Source organism: Haliotis asinina, chromosome 1 (assembly GCF_037392515.1).
Source record: "Haliotis asinina isolate JCU_RB_2024 chromosome 1, JCU_Hal_asi_v2, whole genome shotgun sequence".
In the NCBI taxonomy this organism is placed as follows: Eukaryota; Metazoa; Mollusca; class Gastropoda; order Lepetellida; family Haliotidae; genus Haliotis; species Haliotis asinina.
This window is the reverse complement of record NC_090280.1, coordinates 23,602,295-23,620,243: the sequence shown is the minus strand read 5'-3', so window position 1 is coordinate 23,620,243 and position 17,949 is coordinate 23,602,295. Positions and strand designations below refer to the sequence as shown.

The 17,949-nt window shown below is 38.9% G+C and overlaps 1 protein-coding gene across 5 annotated transcripts in view; it reads right to left on the bottom strand.

Moving 5' to 3' along the window:
- Positions 1–17,949, bottom strand: part of LOC137288891 (uncharacterized) — a 148,297-nt gene that overhangs the window by 119,710 nt on the left and 10,638 nt on the right. For 4 of the 5 annotated variants that reach the window (XM_067820822.1, XM_067820819.1, XM_067820820.1 and 1 more), the window contains exon 3: positions 9,127–9,191. The gene's annotated coding sequence lies outside the window, so the exon portion shown is untranslated. Of the gene's footprint in view, positions 1–9,126; positions 9,192–11,894; positions 12,140–17,949 lie in introns of those variants that run through there. The other variant, XM_067820823.1, reaches the window with a different exon arrangement.

The window sequence follows — 17,949 nt, the reverse complement described above, 5'->3', positions numbered from 1 at the left end:
AGGACTAAAAGCTTGATTTGAAAACACTAACCAGTTTCTTTCTTCATATTTACCTTCTTTCTATTTTTCTCAATCCAGAAAATTCTGGACCGACAACATTCCAACCAGTCTGGTAACTTTTCAGAGTTACCTGACCAATTGTTTGGTTGAAATTTGGGGGAGTTTACAACACTGATATAGTGTTCTACACATGTGAGCCTGCATGATATGGTGTGATATAGTATACACACATGCCCCTGTTGCTACTGGGTCACAACATATCCAATATGTGTCCTCTAAGCTGATCGTCTCATCATTATATCTGACTAAAATCATCATCAAGTAAGTATGTAGAAAACAACTACCACAGATAACACTGGTTCATGCATGGACACATGCTGTCACTTGACACAAATGCAACTTTGAGCATATGCCCATACAAAGTCTGATGCCTTCTAGTGGAGCAGTTGGTGTGGCGAGTGTCCACTTCCTCTTGTACAGCAGATCCTGCAACCACACATCAGTAGTAAACCAAGCCAGTTATCGCCGAGATACTGAAACAGTTTGCCGCTAATTACATACCAACTCTAGAAGCCATCACATCAGCACATCAAATCAATAGGAAGGCTGTATGTATAGGAGAAAACATGCCTCTTGGTTTTGGTAGACAATGTGAAACCGGAGGGGAAGGGATTTCCTGACCTCGATGGTTTTATATTGTCTACCAAAACTGAGGATAAGTGTTTTCTCTATTGTACATACTGTCAATGATGGGTAATTAACGATGTAGATGATCATTTAATGAAAATACATAACTATAACTGAAGTGCGCGTAAAATCAATTTAATGATTATATGTAGATAATTTAACCCCTCCACCTTCGTTGGCCTGGTGGCTGTGCGGTAGAGCATCTGCCTATAGATGAGAGAATTGCAGTTCCAATCACGTTTCGGAAAACCTGTGTATTGTGAGCTTAATCTTGAAAGATATTTTACAGTTGATTTCAAACACTCATGTATCATTTGAATGTTAATGTTCATATAAAGGTAGGAAACGTAAACCCTTGGAAGTGGTCTTACTAACTAGAAGTAAAACCTGGGAAGCAGTCTTACTAATGAAAAGTAAAACCTGTCCCTCCAAAACAAAAAATTCAAATGCGGTTATTCTGGGAAAACAAGAGATGACCTAATATATAGTGAGAAGCACACTTTAGGTTTATATGTTATATACACAAGTTATCATTAACACAAGCCAAAGGAACACATTTCACCATGTGCCAATACTAAAACCTCCTTTTTGAGGGCTTTCGGAAGTATCAGTTACAGAACTTCCAGGCAGCTGGAATTTCCTTGATTCCATCAAGGGGACGGTAAGGTCTCCTCTACTCTACTACCCTAGATCTACACCATGAAACTCTTCTTGGGGCAAGTTATATTGATGTTGGGTGCTCATCACAAGTAACCTTCATTCTTGATGTTCTTAATTAACCTTCCTATGTGATGGTTTTCAACAATTAACCTTCCTGTGTGATGTTATTCAACAATTAACCTTCCTGTGTGATGTTATTCAACAATTAATCGTCTTGTTTGATGTTTTTCAACAGTTAACCTTCATGTTAGATGTTCAACAACTGATTTCCTGTTTGGTATTCAGCAACTAACCTTCCTGTTTGATGTTCTTCAACAACTAACCTTCCTGTTTGATGTTCTTCAACAACTAACCTTCTTGTTTGATGTTCTTCAACAATTAACCTTCATGTTTGATGTTATTCAACAATTAATCTTCATGTTTGGTGTTCTTCAACAAAATAGTACACGAAAGAAAAAAGCAAATTAATCTGAAATTTCAGGACAATGGATCTGACTTCATTTTGTCTTCATTCTAGTATTGGATCTTTTCTTTTATAAATTCAAACAGAAAAATACCTTAGTTCCTTCTTGCACAATGAGTCTTGCAAATGAAGTCACATTAGACATGTGTAGAGATCCTGAAATCTGAAGATATAAAACTGCAAAGCTTGAGCAATAAATCAGCACAAATCCTAATCCTACTTCTGGTGTTTCAGAAAACATAATGGCCCAGTTGTGAAATATCCCACCACACAGAGGACTCAGGTTCAACTCCCACAGGTTTTTGAAACCTATTTTTATGGCACCACCATTACAGAATCCAATCCTGAGCACCATGAAAACAGATTACAGCAGTCACTGAAAACCTTGTGATGCAGGTATTGATGGTTGTTTGTGAAATCCCACATCTTCAGAAACTGATACTGACAGTTGTTTGTGTAATCCCTCATCGCCATGCCACCATACACCCACCTAATCTGTATCATATTCCGTTGACCTACTGAAATTTGATCGAATTTCAAATCTGTTGGAACTTCATTCATTCTCTAAAAATCAATAAATCAGAATTTTCATCAGGGACGGTTGCAAATTAAAATGTCTTCCATCAGGTGGTTATTGACCTGAAAAAATTAGGGTGTAAATTGTCAAGTTGTCATGGAAACTGGTCATTCAAGGAATGATGCAAAGGTTCTCATCAGCTCTAAGTGACAAAGTAATAATGAGTGTTTCAGTCTCATTGAAATCTGTGAAAGTACCTGTTGGTAGAACCTCAGCCTGACACTTCTTTCCCTGTTGCAGTGTTCAAGAATGTGCGTCAAACCCTTGGACAAATCTGGTAGATTTGCAGATGGTCGAATGGAAGTCTATAACCCAGCCAGAAAAGTACTGAGAGTGTTGTTTAATGGTAAACAAACAAACAAACACGTTATTAACAGCACTGAATCCACTAGATCTTTCCAAAATGAAAAAACAAGCTTAGTAAATCCATGTTCAGCATGACAGGACACTGATAGATATATCACCTCTCTGAATCTATCTCTTAACACCATGTTCATTCATCTTGATGTTCAGCCTGACTGACATCCTCCCTTCAAGGAGCAGTGAGGTAGCCTGGTGGTTAAAGCATTCACTTTTCAAGCCTACGATCTGGGTTCGATTCCTCACATGGGAACAATGTGTGAGCCCGTTTCTGGTGTTCCACGGTAAATATGTTGTTAAATGCCGCATAACAAATAACTAACACAATCACTCTTCAATTCACAGAGAGACACAGCTGAAATGTTCAACATAAAAAAATCAGGGGTCCATAGGCTGACCATGTGTGTGGAATCAAAACAGCCATCTGGAAACACCTTTGCCTCTAGACCATCATGTCATTAGTCACGGACACAATCCAAGGTCAAGGTCACCGAATCCAGTGGAAGTGGCCAGTTTAGAGAGCTCACACATGAACTGGACAAACAAGCAACCAGATAACATACCCAGATGGACCTCATCTGTGTCAGTGGTCCTCGCTGCTGCCACTGCAACACCTACACTGCAATCACATTTACATATTTAGAAACGAATATGCTGTACTGTCTGAAGGTGATTATAACAGTCATAAATAGTGTCAGCTTGCAGTCAACAAAAGGTCAGCTAAACAATGTCCTGTGAGAACTATAAGAAAAGTTTAATGAAAATATTGGGGATATTTTAGATATCTAACCAATTTACAGAGTGAGTGAATGAGTGAGTGAGAGACAATACCAATGAATGCCCCATCAATAACCTGGCAACTCTTTACAACGTTATCTGACTATCATGATGACTGATTCTCCATACTAAACTCAATCTTGCACTTCTCAGGTCTCAATCCCTCAGTAACGTAATGTTACTTGTATAAGTTGACAAAATTCCTCAGAAACAGATATTCTTTCAAAGCTGTCCTTGTTAACTTAAAGTAAAACCCACATACCAATGACCTTTCCTTCCCACTGAATCCCAGGTTCTGAACACATTACAGCAATCAGAGAATTTCCGCGGATAGGTTCTAATTAAGCACTCACCAGAATATAATCGTTCATACGCCCCAGACTCATCTGGGGCACACCATGCAACTCACTAAGCCCTTGTGGTGTGGGTTTCACATGATTGTTACAACCAACGAAGACTATGTATACTTATGATGGAAAATTATAAGGGGAACATAAAGATTACGTCGAGTCAGCAAAATGTGGAACCTCGAGAAAAGAAAGTAAGTCATTGAGCAGAATACATGCAATATAAATATCTGGTGTATTCTTTATACATGTTGTTTTCTTTGGTCACATCAGTATACTTGAACCACAAGCATTTATCTGGGGTTTTTTTTCACATCAGTTTAGGCTGATTTGTACCATTAGTTGGCATGAAACTATAACCAATGGCTGGTGCCAATTCTGGTAATCCTAAACTATCAATGACAGACCTTAACATTGAAATAATGAATGCTTCAAAATCACTTCCTTTTAAAAACTAGTTTATCACCAATGCGACAACAGTTTTCCAGACAAACAGGAATTTGTGTTTATTCAAAACTACTTTCAGATTGGTTTAAAAGTTACCAAAACACTTATGAAAATACAAGTTGTGATTTACTGAAGTAGTTTGCCAGACAGTTTTGTATTTGCTGAGGACCTGTCTCAATAAACCCCATTTCTACCTTAACCTGATATATGAAAGCAACAAACCATGCCCCTGTTGGCAACTGCCCAAATGGTTCTTTCTCTATCTCAGAGCTGAAGAGTGCACTCCACACACCAAAATAAACGGGGCTTTGTAAAAAGTACTATATCATTTAAGATCGTCTTTCTGTTTATCATTGAGTCCTGGTACAAGGAGAATCTTGGCACACCAAATATGGGGAGAAGGGTTTCCCTGGTAGACACAGGTTTATCATTCCCCTCACTGTACAATCAATAAATCACAGTTATAACACAGTCAGTGAATACACGAAATTTCTACTGTATACAACACATTACACCTGTATGGCGGTACCATGACTGAAATATATGCATCTAATGAAACCAAAACTGAACTTCGAAAAAAACCAAGCCCAACCTTTGGCAGCAGAAACACTCTTTAAGAGGAGTGAAAATATTGTAGAGTAAAATACTTCACAGGCTATGTTAGTCTGACACAAATCCTGAGGTGCAGGTGAAGTGTTAGCAAGGCTCCCTTGATGTACTGAATGCTGAGCCCATGGATGACGATGTATAGTTAAATCTCCCCAGTAGACGCACAGCAAGCAGACAAGTACATCTAAGACATCAGTCCACTGAGTACTATTTGTTTTAGAAATAATAATTTAAACTAATAATTCTTACCTTGGAGATTTGGGCAAGTCTAGTGAAGAATGTGCAAACTGGCCTATTCAGCATTAAGCTATCAGATGATGAATATGGTTCTATATCGGTCTATGGCGATCATTACTTCAGTTGTTACTGGAAGCATAGGTTCTGCTAAAACATAGATGTTGTAATATTTATGACATTTTGACAGTTCAAAGGATAGAGATTTAGTATCCTCCTTGAGAAGGACAGTCATTTGTCTGTCCAAGGAAGACAGATACAAGCAGTTCTACATCCATCTGTTTGTACTCAAATGTTAATATGCATGCATGTCTGGCACACTTTGATTTGCATACAGCTCTTTTTCATTCATGGAGGTAGGAAATAAAGCTGAAGAACACCTCACCATATGTCTTGAGACTGAAAACTCTCCCTCCATAATTCACTGAAAACTGAACCCCCTAATGATCACAGTTCTGATTGAAACTGAATGGAACTTGATCCAGCACCAGACATTCAAAATTGCGATCAATACCTACGATACACATCTTTAGCCACTCCCAGGCCTACACTCCCAGAACAACAGGAGGATGAGCATGTAAATATCCTTCTAATGATACTTGCTAAATCAGCAGGTAGTGGAAGGAACTGCTCAAATTATTCTGATGTTGAATGCTTGTGGATTTAACAGGGCTGGAATGAGTTGCCAGGTGATTAACTCCTCAATCACCAGCAGAGATGCCACACATCTCATCTCCAGGATCTATTTGACACAGAAATGATGCAATCAAACACTGAGCATGGCCTCAAGAATCTCCTCAGAGTGAATGAGTGAGTGAGTGAGTGAGTGAGTGAGTGAGTGAGTGAGTGAGTGAGTGAGTGAGTTTAGTTTTACGCCACACTCAGCAATATTTAAGCTATATGCTGGCGGTCTGTAAATAATCGAGTCTGGACCAGACAATCCAGTGATCAACATGAGCATGGATCTGCACAATTGGGAACCAATGACATGTGTCAACCAACTCAGCGAGTCTGACCACCTGATCCTGTTAGTCGCCTCTTACGACAAGCTTAGTCACCTTTTATGGCAAGCATGGGTTGCTGAAGGCCTCTTCTACCCCGGGATCTTCATGGGTCAAAATTCCGCAGAAGACCAAGAAAGGTGTGTTTAAAAGAATGTGCAATAACATTCATTGTACCAAATCATGCATATCTACTCAAATAAAGGAAAGAAACTTCACAGTTCTTCTTCTTGTACCAAACTTATGTTCTGTACACACCAACAGCTTATGACACTGAAGACAAAGGATTCAACAGCCAAAGTTATCATCCTATTAAGATTAATAAGCTAACATAAAGGACAATTATACTGCAGACCAAGATCGTATCACCCAAAGTTATCACCATCTTAACAGGAATAAGTTAACATAAAGGTCAAGGATGCTACAGACGAAGAATGTGATTCATCCAATGTTTTTCTTTGGACAGAGGAATATCACTGTCTTATCCTGAAAGTCATTTGGGCAAGAACTTTTTTCTGTTGTAGACACTATATAAATATTTACTGAGTGTCAAACCTGTAACAACTACAGTGTAGATGAAGGGAATCAAAGGAATGGCTGCATATATTCCTCACATACAACTTTCCTACAACTAGTATTATTTCAACCTCAAGATGTTTGCTGAAGTTGACTGAGTAAGTTCACATATCTGGGTTTGTAAGTGGTTTACCTCTCTCGGACACTTTCAAATACATTTCTATCAGACATTGTTCAAATATTTTCAGCAAGTACTACATGCACAACCTCGGTCTGATTAATTATTCTTATTTCTTGAACACTTGAGAGTTAATTACATGCAAACAGGAAAGAAATGCAGCAGTCAGTTTGTTGAAAGCATGGTATGTATTTCCTCAGACTACATCTGCCACAGATAATGACCTCTCACACAACACACTCAGCCCAAATCCCTCAAACAAGAAACATCCACAATCACCATAAACTTTCAAGTGCCTAGAGACCCTAAAAACTCAACGGAAAGGTATCTATTTTGGGAACAATTACATATATTTAAACTTCAAGAGGCAGGCTTAATGCCACAGCCACTTAAATGCCAATTACCATAAGAACTCACTCCCGAAATCAAGAATTGTACGATTCAGTTTTTAAATACGGGAAAGCTTTTCTTTCTCCCCCAAAATACCCTGAAAGAGGCAATTAAGGGTGATGAGTGTTGATCTGTGGCTCTATATTAATCTGTGAACGCAGGAAGAGAGTATTAGATAGCTGAACAAATCTGGTTGAAACTTGCCTACATCCGCCTCTTTTGCGACCCACTAAGATAAAGCAAGTAGGGCTTTGTGTTACACTGGAGTAACAAAGCATAGCTTCTATATTTGAAGCATCACATGGAGACCAGAGGTTATGAGTTTACCCCATGTTTTTAATCTGACACAGGGCACTTGGGGCAAAGGCAGCACTCATTGACTTTACCCCCAGTTATCTCCCCTCTTTGACCCCATTCTCACAAGGGGAGATAATGCTTGATGTAATACAAGAACACACAAACGTCAATATAACACTGATATCTTTGAAGGTAATTACACAACAACAAATATGAATCAACACAACCCTGGAACAGAACTTACAACATCTTTGCCAAATCGGCATCACGATTGACAACAGTATACCAAGCCAGAAGTAACTTGTAAAAGCAAAAACACCTTTATAAAAAAGACAAATACAAAGAAAAGTAGATGTAAATGCAGAATAATAAATAATGTAAGATGCTGAAAGCAGATCCAGAAGCGCAAATAACATCAATCCAGTCGGTCAGGTACAAGCCATAGGTCGAAGCAATAACCAAGTAAAATCATCAATTAAAAGAAAAAGAATACTGTATGATTCTGCCCTACTACTTTGCAAATGTCTGCACTTCAAATGACATGAGTACCAATGCCCTCATCAAAGTAAAGATCATCTCATAAGACCATACACCATTATGTGTCTGTAACAATGTTGTGTTACAGAATTGCTACTTCACTGATGCCATGGAATGAGTGAGTGAGTGAGTTTAGTCTTATGCCACATTTACCACTATTCCTGCAGTATCACTGCATTGGACACCAGAAAAGGGCTTCAAATGCTCTACCCATGTGGAGAAGTGAACCTGGATCTTTGACATGACCAGCTTCAACCACTATCCTACCACCCATCACTGTATTTAACTGACAATCTGTGAGAGATATGACCATCTTAATCAAACAAGAAGTAGAATCGATTTTTACACAATAGTTTTCAATTTTGGTTGGACTGGCAGAATAATGGTTCTTTGGAATAGTAGAATAATCTGGAAAGTTCACTCACTCATTTGTTTATCAAGGAATTTCTACGTTTATCAAGGAATTTTCACAAAATTTCAGCCACACCATAAACTGTCCATAATTACTATGAGCCATGTAGCAAATATCCATCCAATCTGAACAGAGTATAGTACGTGTATGTTCAAGGCAGACATCTTTTGACTGAAATCTTCTGAATATTACCATAAAGACATTCCAGATTTGCCTCTCACGGAGTTTCCCCTGGTTTAATCAATTCGATCAAAACAGCAGTCCTTGCAGGCACTTATACCAGACAATGATGTGAAGAAGGATTCATGGAGTATACTACGTTGTACATGACCAGACTGCACAAGTAGGTCAAAAACAGCAATATTTTGTCTGTAGGTGCAATGATACAACAGACATGGAATACAATCTATATCACCATACAGAAGGGCGATACTGTTCATATTACAATCAACTAAAGCAGAATTATTACTGAAAAATGCAAGCATGATCTTTACTATTATTGATGCAAATTTTGGAAAGACTGCATAATGGAACATGGTTTGTTGTCTACTGTGTCTGGTGGTTTTGAGACATGGTTCTGTTTGTATTAGAACACCTTCTGATGGTGAAACACTGAAAGGGTGACAGAACTTACCGGGAACAGAACATCAGCACCCCACGTAATCCTGCACACGGGTTGGTCAGCTTACCCGGTATTCCCTGAAAGAAACATACAAGCTATCAGATCATTCATTACAGGAATGAGGTTCTATATTACCATGATGGATGCAGATGAATTGGGGAAAAAATTATTATGCTCTGTCAAATCACTGTCACCTTAGCAAAGTTATAGCATAAGTAATTATTGTCTAACAAGAATTGAAATACTGATTTTTTCAATTTGGGAAGTTTTATTGACACTACAGTCCCTAAGCAGGGGTGATACTAATCTCACTCACTCACTCACTCACTCACTCACTCACTCACTAGGACACAATACAACACAGCCCAGGAGAGAGAGGTTCATGACAGCCTGACATCAACAGTTTACGCTGACCGAGGATATTGATTGAAGCTGTCTCACGCTCCCTTATTGTAGGGCTAAATGGTACATCAAATGCACTTCTCCATAGAATTAAACTGTGATTGAGAATGAAAATGTAAAACATCACAGATTTAGTGGGGACTTCAGACCTGTGACATTAATGGTCTTTGCTATCTTTCTAACTGCTACTAAAAAGCAGCCCAAAGTAAGCCCATATGAGGTCATCTGGCCCATATCTGATCCTTGTAGGTCACCTGAGAACCCATCTTGCGCAGTCTGTACCTATGTTCGTCATCTGACCCTTGTCTGTAATCATGTGGGGCACCTTACCTGTACCCATGCTGGTCTTCGGACCCATGTCTGTTACTAATCACACAGGACACCCGAATTTTATCTGTACTCATGTTGGCCAGCTGACCCTTGTCCGTACCCATGTGTGCCAGCTGACCCTTGTCTGTACTCATGTTAGTCATCTGATCCTTGTCTGTACTCATGTTAGTCATCTGACCCTTGTCTGTACTCATGTTAGTCATCTGACCCTTGTCTGTACTCATGTTAGTCATCTGATCCTTGTCTGTACTCATGTTAGTCATCTGACCCTTGTCTGTAATCATGTTAGTCATCTGACCCTTGTCTGTACTCATGTTAGTCATCTGACCCTTGTCTGTACTCATGTTAGTCATCTGACCCTTGTCTGTACTCATGTTAGTCTTCTGACCCTTGTCTGTACCCATGTGAGCTTACTGACCAGTGTCTGTACCCATGTAGGATCTCTGACATCTGAACGTACCCTTGCCATCACCATCAAGCTACATGAAACTTGTCAAAGTGCCAAAAAAGCCCCAAAGAATATTACAGGTGAAGACAATAACAGAGAAAAGGGTGTGCGAAAAAGCTGTGTTCATGTTTTGGGGGACCATGATGTTGATATCTTTGACAACAGGAACCCTTAATATTCAGCTGATAACATTATTGCAGTGATAATGATCCTTTGACTTTTATGAGCAATTTCAAACAATGACATAACTGCATGAAAAATTATCCAGACCACCACCAACACAATCAATCAAGTTGTATACTGACAGAAGAACCCTGGGAATGGAACAAAAAAGGTAAAAATACTTCAAAACACTGGATGATTATATGTAGAACCACTACCAGAAGTAGCTCCAGAAGTCAGTTCACAGGCACTCTCACCCAGTGAAGCATCACAAACTAGAAATATGTTCACCAGCATTCTTCAAGGTAATAAATGTGAATATCCTATCCAGTGACTGGAACAGCCACTGGCCTGTTGGCCTGTGGCTAGTAAAAAATAGTTGGGCCTGTAAATGTCCACAGTCACTGGCCTGACTGGCTAGTGAATTTTGGGATAATTTTTTACTTAATATATCACTCTCTACAACTTGTTAAGTTATAATACACTTTGAATCATGGCCAGATAAATGGTGGTATTTTACCCTTTTGTAATCTTTTGTTTAATTTCTACATTCAAATTTCGGGCAAGTGAATAATTTCCTGGGCTAGTAAGTTTTAGGCATAGCTAGCCCGATTGGCTAGCAAAATTTGAAAACAATTTTGCACACTGCCCCTGTCCTGCTAATTCAACTATGAACCTGCTCCCCCTCCTGATTTTCTCATCAACCACTGATATCTGCTTCCTTGAGTCTGAATACCTAAGATGGTCTTAGCTTGATGACCCATTTACAGTGACACATTCGGGAAAATGTCAGAGCCTGTAGCACTGATGGACCAAGTGGTTGTGTTTACATTCAGCTTTCCCTCACTAGCTGTCTCTCTTTTCAAACAAATTGTCATTGATTTCCTTGCATGCTGAGTGTCCAAGACACCAGAACTGTTACAATCTATCCATCATCATCCATACACATCTAATACAAGAAGGCAAAGAAGTTCACAGATAACCAAATTGGACCTACATCCTTGACCAATGATCATAAACAACAATGGCTACATTTCTGTGAGAACTGAAATGAAACTGAATTTACAAGGATTCCCGACTGGAGAATTGAGAATTAACCTGCTCCTAATCTGAACAATCACAGAGTCTGAAAGGCAATTGTTGTGGCAGATCCTGAGTGAAATCAAGAAGCCACCCCCTACAGCCACTGGCCACAGATACATTACCCACTGCTGATTTGACTTCATAATCCAGACATAATCTCACACATGTATATAATCCAATAATCCCCCTTGAGTTGCACAGACCAGCAGCTGACCAGTGCTGGTTGTACCTAAGCAGGCTTAAAGTGTCTCAGTAGCGGCTGCCTCAGTGGCTGCTGAGAACAGCCAAACAACCACCACTGATCACCACAAACACTGTTGTTGTAATTATCCAATCTCAATGAACATTGACAGACCTTGACCAAGTTCTTGAAAGACAGGAGTATGGTATCCTCTTTGGAGATCATTCTTTAATCAAATCCTTCCATCTTCGATGCTTGGGAAAATATTTTCTTATATTCTTGTGTTTGAAGCAGACACACTAAGAGCAGACGGCTGTGGCAGCAGATAATGAAGAAGATACTACTACTGTAGTATGGAAAAGAGAGAGTATCTGATGCCAGATAGGAAATGGCTTGTTTTCTCTCCCTGGAAGTGCAGGCAGCACCACTCCTGGTATAAATAGATCCACAACTTACAACTGCTTCTCCTCGTTATAACACCACATGTGGGAGCCAGCACATCAATACCAGCTCTGCTCCTCCACTCCTTATAAGGCAAACACTACACACTATATTTTATACAATATTTCTCTCCTGATTATTTTCCGAAAAAACAATCTCACAAGTGAAAAAATAGAGATATTCTAATTTAATACAGAAAACCAAATAACACCAGATTTTTAAACAGGAGCCTATTTTGTATATAAACCCTGGAATGGGCCTTGCCAAATTTCAATCACAAGATACTCTCAGTTGATGATAGTGTTTATGATAACCTTTTTAAAACATTCACACTAAATACACACAGGACTCCCCAAAACAACTGTTTATTTGTGTCCTGTTAACATAAACATTTCACAAGGTGTGTATATTTGAAAGTTAAGTAAGTTCATCCCTTCCTGTGTATGTAAATATGTGTAAATACACATTACTACTCAGGCTGTTACAATAAACTTGTGTATTCAATGAACCAAACTGTATCATGAACTCATTTCATTATTCAAATTACTATGAATAATAAAATATTCATGACTTTTTAAAACATGGAGGATTTTAACTTGAATTTTGGTGTTATCAAAATGCGCAAAATATATCCAACCAAGAAAAGATAATAGCCAACACCCTTTAACATCTGATTTTACAATAATGTGCTGACTGATTATAACGTGATAAATTAACACTGTCTCCCCCAAACATGTCAAATAATTGTTTTATTTTTTTTGCACAGAATAAAATGAATAATAATCTCCAACTGCTGATGTGTTAGGTAAGACAACAGAATACTTGATACCTTCCGCCATCTTTGAAAGCAGTTTACTTTTGAATAGGGTTAGGGTTAGGGTTAGGGTTAGGGTTAGGGTTAGGGTTAGGAGACGTTACATTAATGAATACGGCTTGCAGGTATCCGGTATTCTGTAGGTGTACCACTTGCTACTGAATTCTTTACCCAATACTTCATATTCCCATCATTAGGGATTCTGTTCAGCCTAATGACTGCATTACTGTGAGTGAAACTGCTCCATTGTACAGATTGACAATAACATTTATCTAAATAGTAAATCAATTCTTTCTCTGGCAGTCAACACTTACAGACCGCAAGCAGTCATCACCAACAGAACCTAGGCAGTCATCACCAACAGAACCCAGGCAGTCATCACCAACAGAACCCAGGCAGTCATCACCAACAGACCGCAAGCAGTCATCACCAACAGAACCCAAGCAGTCAACACTCACAGACCACAAGCAGTCATCACCAACAGGACCCAAGCAGTCAACACTTACAGAACCCAAGCAGTGAACACCAACAGAACCCAGGCACCCACTAAGCAAGTTCAACTGGTTCTGTACAAATGAAACCATAACATTCATGAATCTGCATCAGTTGCCCGATATGCTTCTCTAACTGAAAGGAGGTGTCTATCTACAACACCAAACACAGTTCTTGATTGCTGTGCAGTTTGACAGTTTCTACCATCTTTGTGAATGTAGGTTACTTACACAGCTGCACCTGAGCTGGTGTAATTCCACCTCTACACTACAACACAAAACCTCCTTCAGCTTCCTTCCCCTCTTTAAACATCCGTGGGATAGCAGACACATGCACTAGAAATACGGAAATCACGTAACACCAGGCCAAAATACATATCTCCCTACTTCACATCAGAACTGAGAAAGTCATGCTTTATACTAAGCTTAACGATTGGCCATTTCTCATGTTTATCAGATTGTGTAAGGTACTGATATCCATATCCAACATATTACTATGTTAACAGGATGTGTAATAGTGAGGCTGTACTGAAGTGATGCTGTGATGAGATGTGGTATAATGAGAATGCATTGTGATTGGGAGCACCTGTTGCCCATGTCAGTGGCCCCAAATCTGGACTAGCCATGATGCAAGCATTTGCATGTGTCCAGAAATACATAGAATGCATTCCTCTGCCAGAACCTGTTGATTCCATGAGGAATCGGTAAATGTCAAATCCCTGGTACAATGTGTGCTTGTTGTAGACTTGTATACATATCCTTGAACTTTAATGCACCCTATGGGTGCATGCACATCTCAGTGTCAAAACAAGCACCCAATTATGGCAGACATCTTACACTTACACATCTCATCATATTCATTCCACTTGGTCAATATTTCCATAACATGGTACGTAACACATTTTTTCCTTTGTATCTGATATCTTCACACAAAGAGGTTTTGTTCAGCTCAGTGGTTGTGTCCTCATAAATGGAAATCTATCAGTAAATGAGGAAGTTAAGTTTACTGCAGCTTTCAACAGCATTCCTGCTGAATAACAGTGCAAGAGTTTCAAGGGAAGAAAAAATAGGACATGATGCAGGTCTCATTGAGCGAGTTCAGCTTAACAATTGCCCAGTGGTTAAAGCGTTTGCTTGTCACTCTGAGGGGTGGTGGGGTAGCCTAGTAGTTAACATGGTTAAAGCTCAGGTAGACCAGGGTACAATAACCAACATGGGCACATTGTGTGAAACCTATTTCTGTAGTCACCCGTCATGATATTGCTGGAATACAGCTAACAGCGGCATAAAACCTAACTCCCCCACTCAAGTAGTATAATGAAGTTGAATGACATCACTGAATGTTTTGGTCATGTCTTGAAACACTATTCCCGGCTTCACCTGTGTGCAAGGTATCATTGTGGTATTGCATCAGTTTGACCAGTAGGGACTTCATGTCTACACAAGCTCAGATTCATTACAGTTACACCCAGTGTTACCAAAAGATAATTTGCGATATTTTGATTTGCATACTTCAGCAGACATCTGGCAAAGATTTTTTCACTTTTCAATGGCGACAAATTGAAAACAGTGGAAATGCTTTTTTCACAATGGACCTAATCCAGGTTAATTGCTGACTGAATTCCTTTTGGTGTTTGGAGCTAAGATTTAAAAAAAGGGTTCAACATAAAATAGATTGTTGAATCTAACACCCCTTTCCTTGAGAATAAGTAACTACATATTCAATGTATCAGCAACACCATTCTAATTACTAATGCAAACACATCATTAAAAACTGCCACTCAAACATTACAGATATCTCACGCAAGCGAGGAGTGATTTTGTGGTCATGATTGTTTTCCCTTACATCATGAAGACTCAGGGTGACATGAATCTGTACCTTAGAGTGCACCCCTCTATACAGCCCTCAAATTTACTAAGCCGTCAGAGTACTTTTCTCAAATAATCCAGAAATCAATTCATCTCAAGAAAATGGAAAGGCATCAGGCTGCACTGGGGTTCAAGTCCATGGGAGACAACTCTGCAAAAAGCATCACAGGACAAGAATCTGAAAGCAAGCAATCCTCAAGAGAATTGAGTAAATACTAAGGAAGTAGACAAAAGTAGCAAGTTAATTAATGGGAAATATGCAGAGCTAAAGACAACATGTAAATACTTAGAACCTAACAATTGTCACCAGCATCTGTCCTAACCACTCGAGGCTAGCTGACAGCTGCTTTCATTTTGTAGTAAAGGAAACTAGCTACTGAGGTATTACTCACAACAAGAAAAACTCTACTTAAGGGTATCAACTGCTGGGAAGACTTAGCAACGATGATGTTCTCACACTAACAGCGGTTTGTCATTAAATCTGTACTAACATCTAGATTATAAGTAAACATTCTACAGAAAGTACAGTTCCTAATATCTCATGAAACATACTAAAATGGGGCCCAGAAACTTTCTTCATTTCCTGAAACTGATAACCTAAACTTGCCATACACCCTTGACTTGCATGCGCTTTCTTATTTCAGGTTCTGTATATTTATTTCAGGGTCTGTATGACATGACTACATTAAACCTTAAAATATCTTCATCCGTATCCACTTGGAATATGAACTCATGAACTATTCAATTAAAGGTTTCACAGGCCATGAGTCATAAGGAGATAACACATGCGCTAAGTCAGGACCAGTTTGAAAATGAAGTTTGGCGACTCACTGCCATTTGGTATCTTCAGTTCTGAGTAAATTTTAATGCTGTTAAGTATTTTTCAATATTTCAAATCTTCAAATAGCACCAGCTTCCTAATTGTTTGAGTTTGAGCAAGTTTCAATGAAATTTTTCTAACAATTTTGGAGTTCTGCTTCTGAAACAAGCACATTTTCAGAAGTCCAAAACCAAAATGAAAAAAAGAGGACAAATAGAGATGAAACATCAAAAGGCTCCACTACATCAAAAGAATGAGCGGAGCAGCAGGCTTCATCCATACATATTCAATGGGTTTAGAGTTTCATAAAAAGAAAACAGACAACTTACAGACATGTTGATTGCCTTACCGTCTAACTTACAAATCGGGGGATAAAATTACAAGCAGGCAACAGTGTGATATGAGTGAGTCAGTGAGTGGCTTCTACGCTGGAAAAAGTTTAACAATATTCCAGTAATATCATGGTGGGGGACACAAAATTAGACTTCACAAATTGTACTCATGTGGGGAATTGAACCTGGGTTTTCAGTGTAACAAGCAAATGCTTCAACTGCTAGGATTCCCCACCGCCCTGTGCATGCTAGAAGGAAATACAGATAATAAGACTAAAAATAAAATTGATTGGTTCTTGATTCAAAATAGCAATGCATTCTCCCCTGGTATCACATCTATACGATGCTGATGTGTTATCACCAATGAGTCAGAAGTACATCTTATGCAGCCAAATGCTATTAGGTTCAAGGAAATATTAAGCTCAAGATCCCATACACTTTCTCAGCATCAGACTCAAAGCTCTTCCATCCTGCTCATTTCATCTCGTGTGTTTTATAGTCTCTACATCAAACAGCACAAATTCAGGTAAATATTTCAAAGCTGTTTTACTTACATCCCAATGAACTACCTGATATGAAGTGATTACCAAGTGCAAGTAATTATACCTGCTGTCTGGCTCAGAGCCAGGATACATGTCAGCTCACCCTCAAACCCTTTCTTTGAAAACAACTAAAAGGCTTGTTGTCCAAATAAACAGCAGACGTTTATGTTTGTGGCTTAATTTGGTTAGACCTGGTACCTGTATACAGGTGTCTGTTGAAGTGTGCAGGGTAAACTACTAAAACCTGCTCATATACAGCTTTCAAAGATAATACTTCTCTTTAGCCAGCCTGCCGACCAGCTTGTATTATTTCACTATGTGGGGTGTATATCCATGTCTGCATTTAATTAGCACTGATTAAACCTTGAAGACGTTCTTTCAAATAAGGTCAGTCCAATGAGGTTTCAATGTTTTCTCTAACAGAAGAAATTGTAACTAAATGCTGTTTTCAAAACTTGGAATAGGAACAATCAAAATGACTTATGCAGATGTGTACCATTTCCAGTATTGTCTCATTTCAGGAAAATGAAATTTTGATAATCCCAAAATATTTAGGAAGGGAGAGTGGAGGAGGAACATCCCTTTGAAAAATGTGATATGTATTTAGTGACCAGGTGCATAGCAAGCCAGTTTATTTCATGTAAGCCTGATAGGTTGCAAAGCTGACTGTTTAATAGATAGTATTGAGGTCTTGTTCAACCTTTTTCACAACAATCTTGTGTAAGCCTGGGCATTTTTCTATACTGCTGGCTAAGCTCCTGGTGACATAATGCTTTCCAGTTTTTTGGGAGTTAGATATGAGCTGGATGATGGAGTCAGTGGAGATGTTGTTGTCAACTGGCTATCAAGGTTATCAAGGAGGTGCTGGAGAGTGCGGATGATTTCATTCAGTGACTGAAATAATTTTCAAACTCAACCAG